This window comes from Hemiscyllium ocellatum, chromosome 24, assembly GCF_020745735.1.
Source record: "Hemiscyllium ocellatum isolate sHemOce1 chromosome 24, sHemOce1.pat.X.cur, whole genome shotgun sequence".
NCBI classification, from domain to species: Eukaryota; Metazoa; Chordata; class Chondrichthyes; order Orectolobiformes; family Hemiscylliidae; genus Hemiscyllium; species Hemiscyllium ocellatum.
In genome coordinates, this window is record NC_083424.1 from 59,163,493 (window position 1) to 59,188,807 (window position 25,315).

The 25,315-nt window shown below is 55.7% G+C and overlaps 1 protein-coding gene across 3 annotated transcripts in view; it reads left to right on the plus strand.

Annotated features, from left to right (window-relative positions):
• LOC132827232 (glutathione hydrolase 1 proenzyme-like) overlaps positions 1–25,315 on the plus strand; it is a 189,009-nt gene that overhangs the window by 19,201 nt on the left and 144,493 nt on the right. The gene's annotated exons all lie outside the window — the stretch shown is intronic.

Sequence of the window (25,315 nt, forward strand, 5' to 3'; positions counted from 1 at the left end):
GATGGCTAAACTGAAACTTGGATTTTTGAGGAATTTTCTGATCAGCTTGTTCAGAGATGTTATGACGCATCTTTGAAGCAGGTGGGACTTCAATCCAGGCCTTCCTGGATTGGGGGGGGTGGATAATAGATTTTTGAGGCTGCAGTGACCAGCTGAATGGAGTGTACACCTGGGAAGGCTATTCCACCACAACACTGCACCCCTAGCCCCCATCTCAGCGTCTCTCACTGTTACTTGAAGACCAGCAGATCAAGCTGAGAGACTACAATGAGGTGAGTTTCTCTAAAGGCGGAACAGAGATAGTCATCTTTGTCAACGATGTAAGTGCGTGTGCAAGTGATGGACAAAGTTAACAGCAATGGTGTGGTTCTTCCCATCTTGAATAATGCACTAAGTGGACCTGGAACCTCAGGAGAACAGGAAATATGCCAGGTGCCTGATCTTCTGATTATACAGCATTCTGCTGTATAACATTTCTCAGAATAAGAGATGTGAAAGTAGTGGGGATGTACTCGATCAGTGTCCCAGCTTAATGCTTAGGTTTGAATCCCACCCTCACAGCTGTGAAATTATTTAAAACAAAATCAGGAATTGAAACTAATCTCATTAATGATCATTGTGGCAATATTTGTTCTGATGCCAGTAGAGTAAGAAAAACTTTGTAATCTATTTAAAGTTTCTGTAAAATCTGCAACTGTTTTCCTCAAAACTGTCCAGAATGGGCTTTTAAGAGTTTATAGAACATAGAAAAATACAGCGCAGTACAGGCCCTTTGGCCCTTGATGTTGCGCCGATCCAAGCCCACCTAACCTACGCTAGCCCACTATCCTCCATATGCCTATCCAATGCCCATTTAAATGCCCATAAAGAGGGAGAGTCCACCACTGCTACTGGCAGGGCATTCCATGAACTCACGACTCACTGAGTGAAGAATCTACCTCTAACATCTGTCCTATACCTACCACCCCTTAATTTAAAGCTATGCCCCCTCATAATAGCTGACTCCATACGTGGAAAAAGGTTCTCATGGTCAACCCTCTCTAAACTCCTAATCATCTTGTACACTGTATCAACTGTAAAGTGATCAATTGTAATTGTCTTGTATAAGAACAAATTCTAGTCCATGTGATTTGATGACTCCTGACCTGGAAGCAGTACCAAAAAGGAGGAAGATAAGAAAGACGTGGTTGGGCTGGTAGACAGAAAGGAAAGCTGCAGACATAGAGGACAGCTGTGAGAAGAGGAACTGGAGGATAAAGACCATCAGTGCACAGATGCAGAAACTAAGTTAAAACATCTAAAATCATAAAGAGGAACATGAAAAGCTCATGTGAGGAGACAGAGACAAAATATTCTCAAGATGAAGTTAGATTTTTCTGTTTGGCAGACCTTGGAGGCACTGTATGAGCTGACTAATGAGGACTAAAACTTGAAAATGTATGAAAATTTTGGAGATGCTAAAGATCTGGGTATCTTCCAAGAAGGGTGAACCTGTTATTTCTTGGTCAATTGAAAAAGAGCATTGGTAAGCTAGACCAGCACTGTCCCAAGGAGTTAAGGGCCATGAAACGTGCTTGGCAAATGGGATTAAGGAAAATCCCAAGGTATTTTATACATATATATGTGAAGCAAGAGGATTGCTAGGGAAAGGGTAGCCCACTCAAGGATAAAGAAGGAATTTATACAGCGTGCCAGAGTGTGTGTGTAAGGCCCTTAATGAATATTTTGCATTGGTATTCACAAAAGAGAATGACACGGTGAATGGTGAGTCAAGAGTGGGACATGTATAGGGCATGTTGATATTTAAAGAAGAGGTGTTGGGTGTTTTGAAAAACATCAAGATAGACAAGTCCTCAGAATCTGATGGGAACTAGCCAGAATACTGAGGCCAGGGAGGAAATTACAGGAGCTTTGTACAAAGTCTTTGTTTTCTCTTTGGCCACAGGAGAGGCCCCAGAAGACCAGAGAATGGACAATGCTGTTCCTCTGTTTAAGAAAGGCAGCTGGGATGATTTGGGAGATGACAGACCAATGAGCCTTACATGGGTGGTAGGGAAATTATTGAAGAAGATTTTTAGAGACAGGCTTTACTCACATTTGGAAAAATATGGACTTAATAGGGATGGCTATGTGCGGGAAGGTCATGTCTCACAAACTCGATAAAGTTTTTTGAGGAAAATGATTGAGAGCAGGGAAGTGGATATTATCGCCATGGACTTTAGGAAGATCTTTGACAAGGTGCCTCATGGCAGACTGATACAGAAGGCAAAGTCACATGGGATCCATGGTTAGCTGGTAAGATGGATACAGAACTGGTTTGGTCACAGAAGGCAGAGAGTAGTGGTGAAAGGGTGTTTTTCTCACTGGAGATCTGTGACCAGTAATGCTCCGCAAGGGTCATTGCTGTGGCCCCTGCTCATTGTAATGTATGTAAGTGAATTGGAGGAGAATATAGGTGGTCTGATAAGTAGGTTAGTGGGCAACACAAAGGTTGTGGGAGCTACGAATACTGAGGAGGATTGCCAAAGAATGCAGCAGGATATAGATGGGCTAGATAAATGGGTGAAGGGATGACAGATGAAATTTAATTCTGACAAATGTGAGGTGATGCACTTTGGAAGGTCTAATGGAGGCAAGTATATAGTAAATGGAAGAGCCCTGAGAAGGATCTAGACATTCAGGTCCACAGTTCCCTGAAAGAGGCAACGCAAGTGGATAAGGTTGTTAAGAAGGTGTACGGTATGCTTGCCTTCATCAGTCGGGGCTTAGAGTATAAAAATTGGCAACCCACATTTCAGCTGAATCAAACCTTAATTTGGCTACATTTGGAATATGGGTGAAGAAGGAGTGAAAGAGGTTCCTAACTCTCTGAACAGTCATTAGTGGTGAGCCCTGAAGATGAAGTCTAAACACATTTCTCCAGCTGTGAGAGATGCTGCACCCTGATCATGAAGGACATGTCTGCACCATCCATCCACATTCAGGCTCAGCACGTGCAGCAACTTGGTGAAGGAGTTGTGCCAGCTCAAGGCCCACACAATGCCATCAGACAGGGAGTGCCTCCACCACTCCAACATCCTTCCAACCCAGGGTTATATCTAGTAGAGTTCTACTAGAAGGATGTGGAGGCTTTGCGAGGGTACAGAAAGGTTACCAGTGTGTTGCCTGGTTTGTGGTAGTTCTGATTCATGCTAAGGTAAGTTATAAAAAGTTCAGTGTTGTTGATAATTTCTCCATTTATGAATGCTTTGGTCAACTTCAAAATTTTGGTGAATGATTCTCACATGAAACATGACCGAAACAATCATTATTTAACAATCCCCTTGGGGGAAGGAAATGTGCCATTCTCACCTGCATCATCCGACGTACTACTCCAATCTAAAATATCTATCTGACTCTTAAGCACCTTTTGAAATAGCCTAGCGAGACATTCAGTTGCACCAAATGTTTATAGAAAAGTTGAAAATGAAAGAACTGGATAAGCCACAATTGACTTCAGCACTGGAAACATTAATAGCACAGTATTCACTCAACCTGTAAAATACACCTTCCCAACATTTGGCTTTGTCATAAAACTGGGAATTGTCAACTCACTGAATCATATTTTACAGGCAAAGTGCTAGACACAATCATCATTGTCCTGACAATGTCCTGTCCTATTGATAGGGCAGAGTCAACAGAAATGGGAGTCCAGTGGTATATAATTTAGTGGAGGTTGTTCTGGGAGTTCTCAACATGGACTCCAGGTCCCCAGGTCGTACCCCATACCTATGTTCATCTATCCCTACCTCCCCACCCCACCCACCCCTCCCCTCTCCCCACCCTCCCTTTGTCTACAGCTCCCTTTAAACCCACTCCCGGTCCTGAAGAAAGGTTACACCCAAAACGTTGACTTCTCCACCTCCTCATGTTGTCTGGTTTGGTGTGTTCTTCCAGCCTCCTGCTTGTCTGCCTTGGAGTCCAGCATCTACTTCATCTTCCGCCTGGGCAGCCTACAGCCTAAAGGAGTCAACACTGAGTTTTCCAATTTCAAATAACCTCCCTTCCCATCTCCCTCCCGCCCTCTCCACAATGACGACTTTTCCAGTCCCTCCTCCTCCCTTCTATTCCTCTGATCAACCCTTCCTTCCAGCTACCAACCAGGGTCATTATTCCCATCGACCAATTAGGTCATACCCTTTACCTGTGTTCCCCTATCCCTGCCTCACCACCCACCCCCCACTTGTCTGTAGCTCCCATTGCATCCAAAGTTACCTTCTTAGGTCGGCAGCTATAGACACCAACATGTCACCAGCTGCACAGCTGAACAATCTTGGTGGAAAAGACCTAAAATGGGTGAAGAAGGAGTGAAAGAGGTTCCTAACTCTCTGAACAGTCATTAGTGGTGAGCCCTGAAGATGAAGTCTAAACACATTTCTCCGGCTGTGAGAGATGCTGCACCCTGATCATGAAGGACATGTCTGCACCATCCATCCACATTCAGGCTCCGCACGTGCAGCAACTTGGTGAAGGAGTTGTGCCAGCTCAAGGCCCACACAATGCCATCAGACAGGGAGTGCCTCCACCACTCCAACATCCTTCCAACCCAGGGTTATATCAAATACTCAACACCTCACAGCATTCAATATAGACCATCATTCTACTTGCATGAACAGATGATGAAGTGATGTAGTGTGCTTTATGATTCAATGACTCTATGTATGGCTCATATCGGACCCTTGGAAGCTGCACAAAGAATGGTTCCCCTTTGGTTAATATTGGCTTCTTCCAACATCATTGCAGCTAACTTCAAAACTCATTGAGAAGGTTTGTTTAATTTGCAAGCATCAAGGGCATACAGCAAATCACCTTTTTGCACATCTGACCCCTAAGCTCCTTCATTCTCCATGGAGAACAAATGGACGATGAAATGGTTACAGATTATGTGAAGCCAGGGTTTGAAGCTAAAGGGCTGCTTCATCTACTTGTTCCTCAATGTTCCAATATCAAGCAAATGTACATTCTGCAAATTCATCCACCAAACTGACAAGGCAATATGGTGGCTCAGTGCAGGGCAGTATGGTGGCTCAGTGCAGGGCAGTATGGTGGCTCAGTGCAGGGCTGTATGGTGGCTCAGTGCAGGGCAGTATGATGGCTCAGTGCAGGGCAGTATGATGGCTCAGTGCAGGGCAGTATGATGGCTCAGTGCAGGGCAGTATGATGGCTCAGTGCAGGGCAGTATGATGGCTCAGTGCAGGGCAATATGGTGGCTCAGTACAGGGCAGTATGGTGGCTCAGTGCAGGGCAGTATGGTGGCTCAGTACAGGGCAGTATGGTGGCTCAGTACAGGGCAGTATGGTGGCTCAGTGCAGGGCAGTACGATGGCTCAGTGCAGGGCAGTACGATGGCTCAGTGCAGGGCAGTACAATGGCTCAGTGCAGGGCAGTACGGTGGCTCAGTGCAGGGCAGTATGGTGGCTCGGTGCAGGGCAGTATGGTTGCTCAGTGCAGGGCAGTGTGGTGGCTCGGTGCAGGGCAGTATGGTTGCTCAGTGCAGGGCAGTGTGGTGGCTCGGTGCAGGGCAGTATGGTGGCTCGGTGCAGGGCAGTGTGGTGGCTCTGTGCAGGGCGGTATTATGGGTCTGAGCAGGGCAATATGATGGCTCTGAGCAGGGCAATATGATGGCTCTGAGCAGTGCAGTGTGGTGGCTCAGTGCAGTGCAGTATGGTGGTTCAGTGCAGGGCAGTATAGTGGAGCGGTGCAGGGCAGTATGGTGGAGCGGTGCAGGACAGTATGATGGTCATTGCAGGGCAGTATGGTGGCTCGGTGCAGGGCACTTTTGTGGCTCAGTACAGGGCTGTATGGTGGCTCGGTGCAGGGCTGTATGGTGGCTCGGTGCAGGGCTGTATGGTGGGTCAGTACAGGGCAGTATGGTGGCTCAGTGCAGGGCAGTATGATGGCTCAGTGCAGGGCAGTATGATGGCTCAGTGCAGGGCAGTATGATGGCTCAGTACAGGGCAGTATGATGGCTCAGTACAGGGCAGTATGGTGGCTCGGTGCAGGGCGGTATGGTGGCTCAGTACAGGGCAGTATGGTGGCTCAGAGTAGGGCAGTATGGTGTCTCAGCACAAGGCTGTATGGTGGCTCGGTGCAGGGCTGTATGGTGGCTCGGTGCAGGACAGTATGGTGGTTCAGTGCAGGGCAGTATGGTGGTTCAGTGCAGGGCAGTATGGTGGCTCAGTACAGGGCTGTATGGTGGCTCGGTGCAGGGCTGTATGATGGCTCAGTACAGGGCAGTATGGTGGCTCAGTACAGGGCAGTATGGTGGCTCAGTACTGGGCAGTATGGTGGTTCAGTGCAGGGCTGTATGGTGGTTCAGTACAGGGGAGTATGGTGGTTCAGTGCAGGGCAGTATGGTGGAGCCGTGCAGGACAGTATGATGGCTCATTGCAGGGCAGTATGGTGGCTCAGTGCAGGGCAGTATGGTGGCTCAGTACAGGGCAGTATGATGGCTCGGTGCAGGGCAGTATGGTGGCTCAGAGTAGGGCAGTATGGTGGCTCAGTGCAGGGCTGTGTGGTGGCTCAGTACAGGGCAGTATGGTGGCTCGGTGCAGGGCAGTGTGGTGGCTCAGTACAGCGCAGTATGGTGGCTCAGTACAGGGCAGTATGGTGGTTCAGTACAGGGCAGTATGGTGGCTCGGTGCAGGGCTGTATGGTGGCTCATTACAGGGCAGTATGGTGGCTCTGTACAGGGCAGTATGATGGCTCCGTGCAGGGCAGTATGGTGGCTCAGTACAGGTCAGTATGGTGGCTCAGTCCAGGGCAGTATGGTGGCTCAGTGCAGGGCAGTATGGTGGCTCGGTACAGGGCAGTATGGTGGCTCGGTGCAGGGCAGTATGGTGGCTCGGTGCAGGGCAGTGTGGTGGCTCGGTACAGGGCAGTCTGGTGGCTCAGTGCAGGGCAATATGATGGCACAGTGCAGGGCAGTATGATGGCTCAGTGCAGGGCAGTATGGTGGTTCAGAGTAGGGCAGTATGGTGTCTCAGTGCAGGGCAGTGTGGTGGCTCAGTACAGGGCAGTATGGTGGCTCAGTGCAGGGTAGTATGGTGGCTCAGTGCAGGGCAGTATGGTGGCTCAGTGCAGGGCAGTATGGTGGTTCAGTGCAGGGCAGTATGGTGGTTCAGTGCAGGGCAGTATGGTGATTCAGTGCAGGGCAGTATGGTGGTTCAGTGCAGGGCAGTATGGTGGTTCAGTGCAGGGCAGTATGGTGGCTCAGTACAGGGCTGTATGGTGGCTCGGTGCAGGGCTGTATGGTGGCTCAGTACAGGGCAGTATGGTGGCTCAGTACAGGGCAGTATGGTGGCTCAGTACTGGGCAGTATGGTGGTTCAGTGCAGGGCAGTATGGTGGTTCAGTGCAGGGCAGTATGGTGGAGCCGTGCAGGACAGTATGATGGCTCATTGCAGGGCAGTATGGTGGCTCGGTGCAGGGCAGTATGGTGGCTCGGTACAGGGCAGTATGATGGCTCGGTGCAGGGCAGTGTGGTGGCTCAGCGTAGGGCAGTATGGTGTCTCAGTGCAGGGCTGTGTGGTGGCTCAGTACAGGGCAGTATGGTGGCTCGGTGCAGGGCAGTGTGGTGGCTCAGTACAGCGCAGTATGGTGGCTCAGTACAGGGCAGGATGGTGGTTCAGTACAGGGCAGTATGGTGGCTCGGTGCAGGGCTGTATGGTGGCTCATTACAGGGCAGTATGGTGGCTCAGTACAGGGCAGTATGATGGCTCCGTGCAGGGCAGTATGGTGGCTCAGTACAGGTCAGTATGGTGGCTCAGTCCAGGGCAGTGTGGTGGCTCGGTGCAGGGCAGTGTGGTGGCTCGGTACAGGGCAGTCTGGTGGCTCAGTGCAGGGCAATATGATGGCACAGTGCAGGGCAGTATGATGGCTCAGTGCAGGGCAGTATGGTGGTTCAGAGTAGGGCAGTATGGTGTCTCAGTGCAGGGCAGTGTGGTGGCTCAGTACAGGGCAGTATGGTGGCTCAGTGCAGGGTAGTATGGTGGCTCAGTGCAGGGCAGTATGGTGGCTCAGTGCAGGGCAGTATGGTGGCTCAGTGCAGGGCAGTATGGTGATTCAGTGCAGGGCAGTATGGTGGAGCGGTGCAGGACAGTATGATGGCTCATTGCAGGGCAGTATGGTGGCTCAGTACAGGGCAGTATGATGGGTCCGTGCAGGGCAGTATGGTGGCTCAGAGTAGGGCAGTATGGTGTCTCAGTGCAGGGCAGTGTGGTGGCTCAGTACAGGGCAGTATGATGGCTCAGTGCTGGGCAGTGTGGTGGCTCGGTGCAGGGCAGTGTGGTGGCTCGGTGCAGGGCAGTGTGGTGGCTCAGTACAGGGCAGTATGGTGGTTCAGTACAGGGCAGTATGGTGGCTCGGTGCAGGGCTGTATGTTGGCTCAGTACAGGGCAGTATGGTGGCTCAGTGCAGGGCAGGATGGTGGTTCAGTTCAGGGCAGTATGGTGGTTCAGTACAGGGCAGTATGGTGGCTCGGTGCAGGGCTGTATGGTGGCTCAGTACAGGGCCGTATGGTGGCTCAGTACAGGGCAGTATGGTGGTTCAGTGCAGGGCAGTATGATGGCTCATTGCAGGGCAGTATGGTGACTCGGTGCGGGGCAGTATGGTGGCTCGGTGCAGGGCAGTATGGTGGCTCAGTACAGGGCAGTATGATGGCTCGGTGCAGGGCAGTATGGTGGCTCAGATTAGGGCAGTATGGTGGCTCAGATTAGGGCAGTATGGTGTCTCAGTGCAGGGCAGTATGGTGTCTCAGTGCAGGGCAGTATGATGGCTCAGTGCATGGCAGTATGATGGCTCAGTGCAGGGCAGTATGGTGGCTCAGTGCAGGGCAGTGTGGTGGCTCAGTGCAGGGCAGTATGATGGCTCAGTGCAGGGCAGTATGGTGGCTCAGTACAGGGCAGTATGATGGCTCGGTACAGGGCAGTATGGTGGCTCAGTGCAGGGCAGTATGGTGGTTCAGTGCAGGGCAGTATGGTGGTTCAGTGCAGGGCAGTATGGTGGTTCAGTGCAGGGCAGTATGGTGGTTCAGTGCAGGGCAGTATGGTGGAGCGGTGCAGGACAGTATGATGGCTCATTGCAGGACAGTATGATGGCTCGGTACAGGGCAGTATGGTGGCTCAGTGCAGGGCAGTATGGTGGTTCAGTGCAGGGCAGTATGGTGGTTCAGTGCAGGGCAGTATGGTGACTCGGTGCGGGGCAGTATGGTGGCTCGGTGCAGGGCAGTATGGTGGCTCAGTACAGGGCAGTATGATGGCACAGTGCAGGGCAGTATGGTGGCTCAGATTAGGGCAGTATGGTGGCTCAGATTAGGGCAGTATGGTGTCTCAGTGCAGGGCAGTATGGTGTCTCAGTGCAGGGCAGTATGATGGCTCAGTGCATGGCAGTATGATGGCTCAGTGCAGGGCAGTATGGTGGCTCAGTGCAGGGCAGTGTGGTGGCTCAGTGCAGGGCAGTATGATGGCTCGGTACAGGGCAGTATGGTGGCTCAGTGCAGGGCAGTATGGTGGTTCAGTGCAGGGCAGTATGGTGGTTCAGTGCAGGGCAGTATGGTGGTTCAGTGCAGGGCAGTATGGTGGAGCGGTGCAGGACAGTATGATGGCTCATTGCAGGACAGTATGATGGCTCGGTACAGGGCAGTATGGTGGCTCAGTGCAGGGCAGTATGGTGGTTCAGTGCAGGGCAGTATGGTGGTTCAGTGCGGGGCAGTATGGTGACTCGGTGCGGGGCAGTATGGTGGCTCGGTGCAGGGCAGTATGGTGGCTCAGTACAGGGCAGTATGATGGCTCGGTGCAGGGCAGTATGGTGGCTCAGATTAGGGCAGTATGGTGGCTCAGATTAGGGCAGTATGGTGTCTCAGTGCAGGGCAGTATGGTGTCTCAGTGCAGGGCAGTATGATGGCTCAGTGCATGGCAGTATGATGGCTCAGTGCAGGGCAGTATGGTGGCTCAGTGCAGGGCAGTGTGGTGGCTCAGTGCAGGGCAGTATGATGGCTCAGTGCAGGGCAGTATGGTGTCTCAGTACAGGGCAGTATGATGGCTCGGTACAGGGCAGTATGGTGGTTCAGTGCAGGGCAGTATGGTGGTTCAGTGCAGGGCAGTATGGTGGTTCAGTGCAGGGCAGTATGGTGGAGCGGTGCAGGACAGTATGATGGCTCATTGCAGGACAGTATGATGGCTCGGTACAGGGCAGTATGGTGGCTCAGTGCAGGGCAGTATGGTGGTTCAGTGCAGGGCAGTATGGTGGTTCAGTGCAGGGCAGTATGGTGGAGCGGTGCAGGACAGTATGATGGCTCATTGCAGGACAGTATGATGGCTCATTGCAGGGCAGTATGGTGGCTCAGTACAGGGCAGTATGATGGGTTGGTGCAGGGCAGTATGGTGGCTCAGAGTAGGGCAGTGTGGTGGCTCAGTAGGGCAGTGTGGTGGCTCAGTACAGGGCAGTATGGTGGCTCGGTGCAGGGCAGTGTGGTGGCTCAGTACAGTGCAGTATGGTGGCTCAGTGCGGGGCAGTATGGTGGTTCAGTGCAGGGTAGTATGGTGGCTCGGTGCAGGGCGGTATGGTGGCTCAGTACAGGGCAGTATGGTGGCTCAGAGTAGGGCAGTATGGTGGCTCAGAGTAGGGCAGTGTGGTGTCTCAGTGCAGGGCAGTGTGGTGTCTCAGTACAGGGTAGTATGGTGGTTCAGTACAAGGCAGTATGGTGGCTCGGTGCAGGGCTGTATGGTGGCTCGGTGCAGGGTTGTATGGTGGTTCAGTGCAGGGCAGTATGGTGGCTCGGTACAGGGCAGTATGGTGGCTCGGTGCAGGGCTGTATGGTGGCTCAGTACAGGGCAGTATGGTGGCTCAGTACTGGGCAGTATGGTGGCTCAGTACTGGGCAGTATGGTGTTTCAGTGCAGGGCTGTATGGTGGTTCAGTACAGGGCAGTATGGTGGTTCAGTGCAGGGCAGTATGGTGGAGCCGTGCAGGACAGTATGATGGCTCATTGCAGGGCAGTATGGTGGCTCGGTGCAGGGCAGTATGGTGGCTCAGTACAGGGCAGTATGATGGCTCGGTGCAGGGCAGTATGGTGGCTCAGTGCAGGGCTGTGTGGTGGCTCAGTACAGGGCAGTATGATGGCTCAGTACAGGGCAGTATGGTGGCTCGGTGCAGGGCAGTGTGGTGGCTCAGTGCAGGGCAGTATGGTGGTTCAGTGCAGGGCAGTATGGTGGCTCAGTACAGGGCAGTATGGTGGTTCAGTACAGGGCAGTATGGTGGCTCGGTGCAGGGCTGTATGTTGGCTCAGTACAGGGCAGTATGGTGGCTCAGTGCAGGGCAGTATGGTGGTTCAGTGCAGGGCAGTATGGTGGTTCAGTACAGGGCAGTATGGTGGCTCGGTGCAGGGCTGTATGGTGGCTCCGTACAGGACTGTATGGTGGCTCAGTACAGGGCAGTATGGTGGCTCAGTACAGGGCAGTATGGTGGTTCAGTGCAGGGCAGTATGATGGCTCATTGCAGGGCAGTATGGTGACTCGGTGCGGCGCAGTATGGTGTCTCGGTGCAGGGCAGTAGAGTGGCTCAGTGCAGGGCAGTATGATGGCTCAGTGCAGGGCAGTGTGGTGGCTCAGTGCAGGGCAGTGTGGTGGCTCAGTGCAGGGCAGTGTGGTGGCTCAGTACAGGGCAGTATAATGGCTCAGTGCAGGGCAGTATGGTGACTCGGTACAGGGCAGTATGGTGGCTCGGTGCAGGGCAGCATGGTGGTTCAGTGCAGGGCAGCATGGTGGTTCAGTGCAGGGCAGCATGGTGGTTCAGTGCAGGGCAGTATGGTGATTCAGTGCAGGGCAGTGTGGTGGCTCAGTACAGGGCAGTGTGGTGGCTCAGTGCAGGGCAGTGTGGTGGCTCAGTACAGGGCAGTATGATGGCTCAGTGCAGGGCAGTGTGGTGTCTCAGTACAGGGCTGTGTGGTGGCTCAGTACAGGGCAGTATGGTGGCTCAGTACAGGGCAGTATGGTGGCTCAGTGCAGGGCAGTATGGTGGCTCAGTGCAGGGCAGTATGGTGGCTCAGAGTAGGGCAGTGTGGTGGCTCGGTGCAGGGCAGTGTGGTGGCTCGGTACAGGGCCGTATGGTGGCTCGGTGCGGGGCAGTATGGTGGCTCAGAGTAGGGCAGTATGGTGTCTCAGTGCAGGGCAGTATGGTGGTTCAGTGCAGGGCAGTATGGTGATTCAGTGCAGGGCAGTATGGTGGCTCCGTACAGGGCAGTATGGTGGCTCAGTGCAGGGCAGTGTGGTGGCTCAGTGCAGGGCAGTGTGGTGGCTCAGTGCAGGGCAGTGTGGTGGCTCAGTACAGGGCATTAGGATGGCTCAGTGCAGGGCAGTGTGGTGTCTCAGTACAGGGCAGTGTGGTGGCTCAGTACAGGGCAGTATGGTGGCTCAGTGCAGGGCAGTATGGTGGCTCAGTGCAGGGCAGTATGGTGGCTCAGAGTAGGGCAGTGTGGTGGCTCGGTGCAGGGCAGTATGGTGGCTCGGTACAGGGCCGTATGGTGGCTCGGTGCAGGGCAGTATGGTGGCTCAGAGTAGGGCAGTATGGTGTCTCAGTGCAGGGCTGTGTGGTGGCTCAGTACAGGGCAGTACGATGGCTCAGTACAGGGCAGTATGGTGGCTCGGTGCAGGGCAGTATGGTGGCTCGGTGCAGGGCAGTATGGTGGCTCGGTGCAGGGCAGTATGGTGGCTCGGTGCAGGGCAGTATGATGGCTCAGTGCAGGGCAGTATGGTGGCTCGGTGCAGGGCAGTATGGTGGCTCGGTGCAGGGCAGTATGGTGGCTCGGTGCAGGGCAGTATGGTGGCTCAGTGCAGGGCAGTATGATGGCTCAGTGCAGGGCAGTATGGTGGCTCAGTGCAGGGCAGTATGGTGGCTCAGTGCAGGGCAATATGATGGCACAGTGCAGGGCAGTATGATGGCTCAGTGCAGGGCAGTATGATGGCTCAGTGCAGGGCAGTATGATGGCTCAGTGCAGGGCAGTATGGTGGCTCGGTACAGGGCAGTATGGTGGCTCGGTGCAGGGCTGTATGTTGGCTCAGTAAAGGGCAGTATGGTGGCTCAGTACAGGGCAGTATGGTGGTTCATTGCAGGGCAGTATGGTGGTTCATTGCAGGGCAGTATGGTGGCTGAGTGCAGGGATGTATGGTGGCTCAGTACAGGGCAGTATGGTGGCTCAGTACAGGGCAGTATGGTGGCTCAGTACAGGGCAGCATGGTGGTTCAGTGCAGGGCAGCATGGTCGTTCAGTGCAGGGCAGTATGGTGATTCAGTGCAGGGCAGTATGGTGGCTCAGTACAGGGCAGTATGGTGGCACAGTGCAGGGCAGTGTGGTGGCTCAGTACAGGGCAGTATGATGGCTCAGTGCAGGGCAGTGTGGTGTCTCAGTACAGGGCAGTATGGTGGCTCAGTACAGGGCAGTATGGTGGCTCAGTACAGGGCAGTATGGTGGCTCGGTGCAGGGCTGTGTAGTGGCTCAGTACAGGGCAGTATGGTGGCTCAGTGCAGGGCAGTATGGTGGCTCAGAGTAGGGCAGTGTGGTGGCTCGGTGCAGGGCAGTATGGTGGCTCGGTACAGGGCCGTATGGTGGCTCGGTGCAGGGCAGTATGGTGGCTCAGAGTAGGGCAGTATGGTGTCTCAGTGCAGGGCTGTGTGGTGGCTCGGTACAGGGCAGTATGATGGCTCGGTACAGGGCAGTATGGTGGCTCGGTGCAGGGCAGTGTGGTGGCTCAGTACAGCGCAGTAAGGTGGCTCAGTACAGGGCAGTATGGTGGCTCAGTACAGGGCAGTATGGTGGCTCAGTACAGGGCAGTATGGTGGCTCAGTACAGGGCTGTATGGTGGCTCAGTACAGGGCAGTATGATGGCTCGGTGCAGGGCAGTATGATGGCTCAGAGTAGGGCAGTATGGTGTCTCAGTGCAGGGCAGTATGGTGGCTCAGTGCAGAGCAGTATGGTGGCTCAGTACAGGGCAGTGTGGTGGCTCAGTACAGGGCAGTATGATGGCTCAGTGCAGGGCAGTGTGGTGGCTCAGTACAGCGCAGTATGGTGGCTCAGTACAGGGCAGTATGGTGGTTCAGTACAGGGCAGGATGGTGGCTCGGTGCAGGGCTGTATGTTGGCTCAGTACAGGGCAGTATGGTGGCTCAGTACAGGGCAGTATGGTGGCTCAGTACAGGGCAGTATGGTGGTTCAGTACAGGTCAGTATGCTGGCTCGTTGCAGGGCTGTATGGTGGCTCAGTACAGGGCAGTATGGTGGCTCAGTACAGGGCAGTATGGTGGTTCAATGCAGGGCAGTATGATGGCTCATTGCAGGGCAGTATGGTGACTCGGTGCGGGGCAGTATGGTGGCTCGGTGCAGGGCAGTATGGTGGCTCACTACAGGGCAGTATGATGGCTCGGTGCAGGGCAGCATGGTGGCTCAGAGTAGGGCAGTATGGTGTCTCAGTGCAGGGCAGTATGGTGGCTCAGTGCGGGGCAGTATGATGGCTCAGTGCAGGGCAGTATGGTGGCTCAGTGCAGGGCAGTATGGTGGCTCAGTACAGGGCAGTATGGTGGCTCGGTACAGGGCAGTATGGTGGCTCGGTGCAGGGCTGTATGGTGGCTCAGTAAAGGGCAGTATGGTGGCTCAGTACAGGGCAGTATGGTGGTTCAGTGCAGGGCAGTATGGTGGCTCAGTGCAGGGATGTATGGTGGCTCAGTACAGGGCAGTATGGTGGCTCAGTACAAGGCAGTATGGTGGCTCAGTACAGGGCAGTATGGTGGCACAGTGCAGGGCAGTGTGGTGGCTCGGTGCAGGGCAGTGTGGTGGCTCGGTACAGGGCAGTATGGTGGCTCAGTGCAGGGCAGTCTGGTGGCTCAGTGCAGGGCAATATGATGGCACAGTGCAGGGCAGTATGATGGCTCAGTGCAGGGCAGTATGGTGGTTCAGAGTAGGGCAGTATGGTGTCTCAGTGCAGGGCAGTGTGGTGGCTCAGTGCAGGGCAGTATGGTGGCTCAGTGCAGGGCAGTATGGTGGTTCAGTGCAGGGCAGTATGGTGGTTCAGTGCAGGGCAGTATGGTGATTCAGTGCAGAGCAGTATGGTGGAGCGGTGCAGGACAGTATGATGGCTCATTGCAGGGCAGTATGGTGGCTCAGTACAGGGCAGTATGATGGGTCGGTGCAGGGCAGTATGGTGGCTCAGAGTAGGGCAGTATGGTGTCTCAGTGCAGGGCAGTGTGGTGGCTCAGTGCTGGGCAGTATGGTGGCTCGGTGCAGGGCAGTGTGGTGGCTCAGTGCAGGGCAGTATGGTGGTTCAGTGCAGGGCAGTATGGTGGTTCAGTACAGGGCAGTATGGTGGCTCGGTGCAGGGCTGTATTGTGGCTCAGTACAGGACTGTATGGTGGCTCAGTACAGGGCAGTATGGTGGCTCAGTACAGGGCAGTATGGTGGTTCAGTGCAGGGCAGTATGATGGCTCATTGCAGGGCAGTATGGTGACTCGGTGCGGCGCAGTATGGTGTCTCGGTACAGGGCAGTATGGTGGCTCAGTGCAGGGCAGTATGATGGCTCAGTGCAGGGCAGTATGGTGGCTCAGTGCAGGGCAGTGTGGTGGCTCAGTGCAGGGCAGTGTGGTGGCTCAGTACAGGGCAGTATGATGGCTCAGTGCAGGGCAGTATGGTGTCTCAGTGCAGGGCAGTGTGGTGGCTCAGTGCAGGGCAGTATGGTGGCTCGGTGCAGGGCAGTGTGGTGGCTCAGTGCAGGGCAGTATGGTGGTTCAGTGCAGGGCAGTATGGTGGTTCAGTACAGGGCAGTATGGTGGCTCGGTGCAGGGCTGTATTGTGGCTCAGTACAGGACTGTATGGTGGCTCAGTACAGGGCAGTATGGTGGCTCAGTACAGGGCAGTATGGTGGTTCAGTGCAGGGCAGTATGATGGCTCATTGCAGGGCAGTATGGTGACTCGGTGCGGCGCAGTATGGTGTCTCGGTACAGGGCAGTATGGTGGCTCAGTGCAGGGCAGTATGATGGCTCAGTGCAGGGCAGTATGGTGGCTCAGTGCAGGGCAGTGTGGTGGCTCAGTGCAGGGCAGTGTGGTGGCTCAGTACAGGGCAGTATGATGGCTCAGTGCAGGGCAGTATGATGGCTCAGTGCAGGGCAGTATGGTGGCTCGGTACAGGGCAGTATGGTGGCTCGGTGCAGGGCTGTATGGTGGCTCAGTAAAGGGCAGTATGGTGGCTCAGTACAGGGCAGTATGGTGGTTCAGTGCAGGGCAGTATGGTGGCTCGGTGCAGGGCAGTATGGTGTCTCAGTACAGGGCAGTATGGTGGCTCAGTGCAGGGCAGTATGGTGGTTCAGTGCAGGGCAGCATGGTGGTTCAGTGCAGGGCAGCATGGTGGTTCAGTGCAGGGCAGCATGGTGGTTTAGTGCAGGGCAGCATGGTGGTTCAGTGCAGGGCAGTATGGTGGCTCAGTACAGGGCAGTATGATGGCTCAGTGCAGGGCAGTGTGGTGTCTCAGTACAGGGCTGTGTGGTGTCTCAGTACAGGGCAGTGTGGTGGCTCAGTGCAGGGCAGTATGGTGGCTCAGTGCAGGGCAGTATGGTGGCTCAGAGTAGGGCAGTGTGGTGGCTCGGTGCAGGGCAGTATGGTGGCTCGGTGCAGGGCCGTATGGTGGCTCGGTGCAGGGCAGTATGGTGGCTCAGTGCAGGGCAGTATGGTGTCTCAGTGCAGGGCAGTATGGTGGTTCAGTGCAGGGCAGTATGGTGATTCAGTGCAGGGCAGTGTGGTGGCTCAGTACAGGGCAGTGTGGTGGCTCAGTGCAGGGCAGTGTGGTGGCTCAGTGCAGGGCATTATGATGGCTCAGTGCAGGGCAGTGTGGTGTCTCAGTACAGGGCTGTGTGGTGGCTCAGTACAGGGCAGTATGGTGGCTCAGTGCAGGGCAGTATGGTGGCTCAGTGCAGGGCAGTATGGTGGCTCAGAGTAGGGCAGTGTGGTGGCTCGGTGCAGGGCAGTATGGTGGCTCGGTACAGGGCCGTATGGTGGCTCGGTGCAGGGCAGTATGGTGGCTCAGAGTAGGGCAGTATGGTGTCTCAGTGCAGGGCTGTGTGGTGGCTCAGTACAGGGCAGTACGATGGCTCAGTACAGGGCAGTATGGTGGCTCGGTGCAGGGCAGTGTGGTGGCTCATTACAGGGCAGTGTGGTGGCTTGGTGCAGGGCAGTATGGTGGCTCAGTACAGGGCAGTATGGTGGTTCAGTACAGGGCAGTATGGTCGTTCAGTGCAGGGCAGTATGATGGCTCATTGCAGGGCAGTATGGTGACTCGGTGCGGGGCAGTATGGTGGCTCGGTGCAGGGCAGTATGGTGGCTCACTACAGGGCAGTATGATGGCTCGGTGCAGGGCAGTATGGTGGCTCAGAGTAGGGCAGTATGGTGTCTCAGTGCAGGGCAGTATGTTGGCTCAGTAAAGGGCAGTATGGTGGCTCAGTACAGGGCAGTATGGTGGTTCATTGCAGGGCAGTATGGTGGCTCAGTGCAGGGATGTATGGTGGCTCAGTACAGGGCAGTATGGTGGCTCAGTACAGGGCAGTATGGTGGCTCAGTACAGGGCAGCATGGTGGTTCAGTGCAGGGCAGCATGGTCGTTCAGTGCAGGGCAGCATGGTGATTCAGTGCAGGGCAGTATGGTGGCTCAGTACAGGGCAGTATGGTGGCACAGTGCAGGGCAGTGTGGTGGCTCAGTACAGGGCAGTATGATGGCTCAGTGCAGGGCAGTGTGGTGTCTCAGTGCAGGGCAGTATGGTGGCTCAGTACAGGGCAGTATGGTGGCTCAGTGCAGGGCAGTATGGTGGTTCATTGCAGGGCAGTATGGTGGCTCAGTGCAGGGATGTATGGTGGCTCAGTACAGGGCAGTATGGTGGCTCAGTGCAGGGCAGTATGGTGGCTCAGTACAGGGCAGCATGGTGGTTCAGTGCAGGGCAGCATGGTCGTTCAGTGCAGGGCAGTATGGTGATTCAGTGCAGGGCAGTATGGTGGCTCAGTACAGGGCAGTATGGTGGCACAGTGCAGGGCAGTGTGGTGGCTCAGTACAGGGCAGTATGATGGCTCAGTGCAGGGCAGTGTGGTGTCTCAGTGCAGGGCAGTATGGTGGCTCAGTACAGGGCAGTATGGTGGCTCAGTACAGGGCAGTATGGTGGCTCGGTGCAGGGCTGTGTGGTGGCTCAGTACAGGGCAGTATGGTGGCTCAGTGCAGGGCAGTATGGTGGCTCAGAGTAGGGCAGTGTGGTGGCTCGGTGCAGGGCAGTATGGTGGCTCGGTACAGGGCCGTATGGTGGCTCGGTGCAGGGCAGTATGGTGGCTCAGAGTAGGGCAGTATGGTGTCTCAGTGCAGGGCTGTGTGGTGGCTCAGTACAGGGCAGTATGATGGCTCAGTACAGGGCAGTATGGTGGCTCGGTGCAGGGCAGTGTGGTGGCTCAGTACAGCGCAGGACGGTGGCTCAGTACAGGGCAGTATGGTGGCTCAGTACAGCGCAGTATGGTGGCTCAGTACAGCGCAGTATGGTGGCTCAGTACAGGGCAGTATGGTGGCTCAGTACAGGGCAGTATGGTGGCTCAGTACAGGGCAGTATGATGGCTCGGTGCAGGGCAGTATGATGGCTCAGAGTAGGGCAGTATGATGGCTCAGAGTAGGGCAGTATGGTGTCTCAGTGCAGGGCAGTATGGTGGCTCAGTGCAGGGCAGTATGGTGGCTCAGTGCAGGGCAGTGTGGTGGCTCAGTACAGGGCAGTATGATGGCTCAGTGCAGGGCAGTGTGGTGGCTCAGTACAGCGCAGTATGGTGGCTCAGTACAGGGCAGTATGGTGGCTCAGTACAGGGCAGTATGGTGGCTCAGTACAGGGCAGTATGGTGGCTCAGTACAGGGCAGTATGGTGGCTCAGTACAGGGCAGTATGGTGGCTCGTTGCAGGGCTGTATGGTGGCTCAGTACAGGGCAGTATGGTGGCTCAGTACAGGGCAGTATGGTGGTTCAGTGCAGGGCAGTATGATGGCTCATTGCAGGGCAGTATGGTGACTCGGTGCGGGGCAGTATGGTGGCTCGGTGCAGGGCAGTATGGTGGCTCACTACAGGGCAGTATGATGGCTCGGTGCAGGGCAGTATGGTGGCTCAGAGTAGGGCAGTATGGTGTCTCAGTGCAGGGCAGTATGGTGGCTCAGTGCAGGGCAGTATGATGGCTCAGTGCAGGGCAGTATGGTGGCTCGGTACAGGGCAGTATGGTGGCTCGGTGCAGGGCTGTATGGTGGCTCAGTAAAGGGCAGTATGGTGGCTCAGTACAGGGCAGTATGGTGGTTCAGTGCAGGGCAGTATGGTGGCTCAGTGCAGGGCAGTATGGTGGCTCAGTACAGGGCAGTATGGTGGCTCAGTACAGGGCAGTATGGTGGCTCAGTACAGGGCAGTATGGTGGTTCAGTGCAGGGCAGTATGGTGGTTCAGTGCAGGGCAGTATGGTGATTCAGTGCAGGGCAGTATGGTGGAGCGGTGCAGGACAGTATGATGGCTCATTGCAGGGCAGTATGGTGGCTCAGTACAGGGCAGTATGATGGGTCGGTGCAGGGCAGTATGGTGGCTCAGAGTAGGGCAGTATGGTGTCTCAGTGCAGGGCAGTGTGGTGGCTCAGTGCTGGGCAGTATGGTGGCTCAGTACAGGGCAGTTTGGTGGCTCAGTGCAGGGCAGTATGGTGGTTCAGTGCAGGGCAGTATGGTGGTTCCGTACAGGGCAGTATGGTGGCTCGGTGCAGGGCTGTATTGTGGCTCAGTACAGGACTGTATGGTGGCTCAGTACAGGGCAGTATGGTGGCTCAGTACAGGGCAGTATGGTGGTTTAGTGCAGGGCAGTATGATGGCTCATTGCTGGGCAGTATGGTGACTCGGTGCGGCGCAGTATGGTGTCTCGGTACAGGGCAGTATGGTGGCTCAGTGCAGGGCAGTATGGTGGCTCAGTGCAGGGCAGTGTGGTGGCTCAGTGCAGGGCAGTGTGGTGGCTCAGTACAGGGCAGTATGATGGCTCAGTGCAGGGCAGTCTGATGGCTCAGTGCAGGGCAGTATGGTGGCTCGGTACAGGGCAGTATGGTGGCTCGGTGCAGGGCTGTATGGTGGCTCAATAAAGGGCAGTATGGTGGCTCAGTACAGGGCAGTATGGTGGTTCAGTGCCGGGCAGTATGGTGGCTCGGTGCAGGGCTGTATGTTGTCTCAGTACAGGGCAGTATGGTGGCTCAGTACAGGGCAGTATGGTGGCTCAGTACAGGGCAGTATGGTGGTTCAGTGCAGGGCAGCATGGTGGTTCAGTGCAGGGCAGCATGGTGGTTCAGTGCAGGGCAGTATGGTGATTCAGTGCAGGGCAGTATGGTGGCTCAGTACAGGGCAATGTGGTGGCTCAGTGCAGGGCAGTGTGGTGGCTCAGTACAGGGCAGTATGATGGCTCAGTGCAGGGCTGTGTGGTGTCTCAGTACAGGGCAGTATGGTGGCTCAGTGCAGGGCAGTATGGTGGCTCAGTGCAGGGCAGTATGGTGGCTCAGAGTAGGGCAGTGTGGTGGCTCGGTGCAGGGCAGTATGGTGGCTCGGTACAGGGCCGTATGGTGGCTCGGTGCAGGGCAGTATGGTGGCTCAGAGTAGGGCAGTATGGTGTCTCAGTGCAGGGCAGTATGGTGGTTCAGTGCAGGGCAGTATGGTGGTTCAGTGCAGGGCAGTATGGTGATTCAGTGCAGGGCAGTATGGTGGCTCAGTGCAGGGCAGTGTGGTGGCTCAGTGCAGGGCAGTGTGGTGGCTCAGTACAGGGCATTATGATGGCTCAGTGCAGGGCAGTGTGGTGTCTCAGTACAGTGCTGTGTGGTGTCTCAGTACAGGGCAGTATGGTGGCTCAGTGCAGGGCAGTATGGTGGCTCAGTGCAGGGCAGTGTGGTGGCTCAGAGTAGGGCAGTGTGGTGGCTCGGTGCAGGGCCGTATGGTGGCTCGGTACAGGGCCGTATGGTGGCTCGGTGCAGGGCAGTATGGTGGCTCAGAGTAGGGCAGTATGGTGTCTCAGTGCAGGGCTGTGTGGTGGCTCAGTACAGGGCAGTACAATGGCTCAGTACAGGGCAGTATGGTGGCTCGGTGCAGGGCAGTGTGGTGGCTCATTACAGGGCAGTGTGGTGGCTTGGTGCAGGGCAGTATGGTGGCTTGGTGCAGGGCAGTGTGGTGGCTCATTACAGGGCAGTGTGGTGGCTTGGTGCAGGGCAGTATGGTGGCTCGGTGCAGGGCAGTGTGGTGGCTCGGTACAGGGCAGTATGGTGGCTCAGTGCAGGGCAGTATGGTGGCACAGTGCAGGGCAGTATGATGGCTCAGTGCAGGGCAGTATGGTGGCTCAGTGCAGGGCAGTATGGTGGCTCAGTGCAGGGCAATATGATGGCTCAGTGCAGGGCAGTATGATGGCTCAGTGCAGGGCAGTATGATGGCTCAGTGCAGGGCAGTATGGTGGCTCGGTACAGGGCAGTATGGTGGCTCGGTGCAGGGCTGTGTGGTGGCTCAGTACAGGGCAGTATGGTGGCTCAGTGCAGGGCAGTATGGTGGATCAGAGTAGGGCAGTGTGGTGGCTCGGTGCAGGGCAGTATGGTGGCTCGGTACAGGGCCGTATGGTGGCTCGGTGCAGGGCAGTATGGTGGCTCAGAGTAGGGCAGTATGGTGTCTCAGTGCAGGGCTGTATGGTGTCTCAGTGCAGGGCTGTGTGGTGGCTCAGTACAGGGCAGTATGATGGCTCAGTACAGGGCAGTATGGTGGCTCGGTGCAGGGCAGTGTGGTGGCTCAGTACAGCGCAGTAAGGTGGCTCAGTACAGGGCAGTATGGTGGCTCAGTACAGGGCAGTATGGTGGCTCAGTACAGGGCAGTATGGTGGCTCAGTACAGGGCAGTATGGTGGCTCAGTACAGGGCAGTATGGTGGCTCAGTACAGGGCAGTATGATGGCTCGGTGCAGGGCAGTATGATGGCTCAGAGTAGGGCAGTATGGTGGCTCAGTGCAGGGCAGTATGGTGGCACAGTGCAGGGCAGTATGATGGCTCAGTGCAGGGCAGTATGGTGGCTCAGTGCAGGGCAGTATGGTGGCTCAGTGCAGGGCAATATGATGGCATAGTGCAGGGCTGTATGATGGCTCAGTGCAGGGCAGTATGATGGCTCAGTGCAGGGCAGTATGGTGGCTCAGTACAGGGCAGTATGGTGGCTCGGTGCAGGGCTGTGTGGTGGCTCAGTACAGGGCAGTATGGTGGCTCAGTGCAGGGCAGTATGGTGGATCAGAGTAGGGCAGTGTGGTGGCTCGGTGCAGGGCAGTATGGTGGCTCGGTACAGGGCCGTATGGTGGCTCGGTGCAGGGCAGTATGGTGGCTCAGAGTAGGGCAGTATGGTGTCTCAGTGCAGGGCAGTATGGTGTCTCAGTGCAGGGCTGTGTGGTGGCTCAGTACAGGGCAGTATGATGGCTCAGTACAGGGCAGTATGGTGGCTCGGTGCAGGGCAGTGTGGTGGCTCAGTACAGGGCAGTAAGGTGGCTCAGTACAGGGCAGTATGGTGGCTCAGTACAGGGCAGTATGGTGGCTCAGTACAGGGCAGTATGGTGGCTCAGTACAGGGCAGTATGGTGGCTCAGTACAGGGCAGTATGGTGGCTCAGTACAGGGCAGTATGATGGCTCGGTGCAGGGCAGTATGGTGTCTCAGTGCAGGGCAGTATGGTGGCTCAGTGCAGGGCAGTATGGTGGCTCAGTGCAGGGCAGTGTGGTGGCTCAGTACAGGGCAGTATGATGGCTCAGTGCAGGGCAGTGTGGTGGCTCAGTACAGCGCAGTATGGTGGCTCAGTACAGGGCAGTATGGTGGTTCGGTACAGGGCAGTATGGTGGCTCGGTGCAGGGCTGTATGTTGGCTCAGTACAGGGCAGTATGGTGGCTCAGTACAGGGCAGTATGGTGGTTCAGTACAGGTCAGTATGCTGGCTCGTTGCAGGGCTGTATGGTGGCTCAGTACAGGGCAGTATGGTGGCTCAGTACAGGACAGTATGGTGGTTCAGTGCAGGGCAATATGATGGCTCATTGCAGGGCAGTATGGTGACTCGGTGCAAGGCAGTATGGTGGCTCAGTACAGGGCAGTATGGTGGCTCAGTACAGGGCAGTATGGTGGTTCTGTGCAGGGCAGTATGGTGGTTCAGTGCAGGGCAGCATGGTGGTTCAGTGCAGGGCAGCATGGTGGTTCAGTGCAGGGCAGTATGGTGATTCAGTGCAGGGCAGTATGGTGGCTCAGTACAGGGCAGTATGGTGGCACAGTGCAGGGCAGTGTGGTGGCTCGGTGCAGGGCAGTATGGTGGCTCGGTACAGGGCAGTATGGTGGCTCAGTGCAGGGCTGTCTGGTGGCTCAGTGCAGGGCAATATGATGGCTCAGTGCAGGGCAGTATGATGGCTCAGTGCAGGGCAGTATGGTGGTTCAGAGTAGGGCAGTATGGTGTCTCAGTGCAGGGCAGTGTGGTGGCTCAGTACAGGGCAGTATGGTGGCTCAGTGCAGGGCAGTATGGTGGCTCAGTGCAGGGCAGTATGGTGGTTCAGTGCAGGGCAGTATGGTGGTTCAGTGCAGGGCAGTATGGTGATTCAGTGCAGGGCAGTATGGTGGAGCGGTGCAGGACAGTATGATGGCTCATTGCAGGGCAGTATGGTGGCTCAGTACAGGGCAGTATGATGGGTCGGTGCAGGGCAGTATGGTGGCTCAGTGTAGGGCAGTATTGTGTCTCAGTGCAGGGCAGTGTGGTGGCTCAGTGCTGGGCAGTATGGTGGCTCGGTGCAGGGCAGTGTGGTGGCTCAGTACAGCGCAGTATGGTGGCTCAGTACAGGGCAGTATGGTGGTTCAGTACAGGGCAGTATGGTGGCTCGGTGCAGGGCTGTATGTTGGCTCAGTACAGGGCAGTATGGTGGCTCAGTGCAGGGCAGTATGGTGGTTCAGTGCAGGGCAGTATGGTGGTTCAGTACAGGGCAGTATGGTGGCTCGGTGCAGGGCTGTATTGTGGCTCAGTACAGGACTGTATGGTGGCTCAGTACAGGGCAGTATGGTGGCTCAGTACAGGGCAGTATGGTGGCTCAGTGCAGGGCAGTATGGTGGCTCAGTGCAGGGCAGTGTGGTGGCTCAGTACAGGGCAGTATGATGGCTCAGTGCAGGGCAGTATGATGGCTCAGTGCAGGGCAGTATGGTGGCTCGGTACAGGGCAGTATGGTGGCTCGGTGCAGGGCTGTATGGTGGCTCAGTAAAGGGCAGTATGGTGGCTCAGTACAGGGCAGTATGGTTGTTCAGTGCAGGGCAGTATGGTGGCTCGGTGCAGGGCTGTATGGTGTCTCAGTACAGGGCAGTATGGTGGCTCAGTACAGGGCAGTATGGTGGTTCAGTGCAGGGCAGCATGGTGGTTCAGTGCAGGGCAGTATGGTGGTTCAGTGCAGGGCAGTATGGTGATTCAATGCAGGGCAGTATGGTGGCTCAGTACAGGGCAGTGTGGTGGCTCAGTGCAGGGCAGTATGATGGCTCAGTGCAGGGCAGTGTGGTGTCTCAGTACAGGGCTGTGTGGTGTCTCAGTACAGGGCAGTATGGTGGCTCAGTGCAGGGCAGTGTGGTGGCTCAGAGTAGGGCAGTGTGGTGGCTCGGTGCAGGGCAGTATGGTGGCTCGGTACAGGGCCGTATGGTGGCTCGGTGCAGGGCAGTATGGTGGCTCAGAGTAGGGCAGTATGGTGGCTCAGTGCAGGGCAGTATGGTGGCTCAGTACAGGGCAGTGTGGTGGCTCAGTGCAGGGCAGTGTGGTGGCTCAGTACAGGGCAGTATGGTGGCTCGGTGCAGGGCTGTATTGTGGCTCAGTACAGGACTGTATGGTGGCTCAGTACAGGGCAGTATGGTGGCTCAGTACAGGGCAGTATGGTGGTTCAGTGCAGGGCAGTATGATGGCTCATTGCAGGGCAGTATGGTGACTCGGTGCGGCGCAGTATGGTGTCTCGGTACAGGGCAGTATGGTGGCTCAGTGCAGGGCAGTATGATGGCTCAGTGCAGGGCAGTATGGTGGCTCAGTGCAGGGCAGTGTGGTGGCTCAGTGCAGGGCAGTGTGGTGGCTCAGTACAGGGCAGTATGATGGCTCAGTGCAGGGCAGTATGATGGCTCAGTGCAGGGCAGTATGGTGGCTCGGTGCAGGGCTGTATGGTGGCTCAGTAAAGGGCAGTATGGTGGCTCAGTACAGGGCAGTATGGTGGTTCGGAGCAGGGC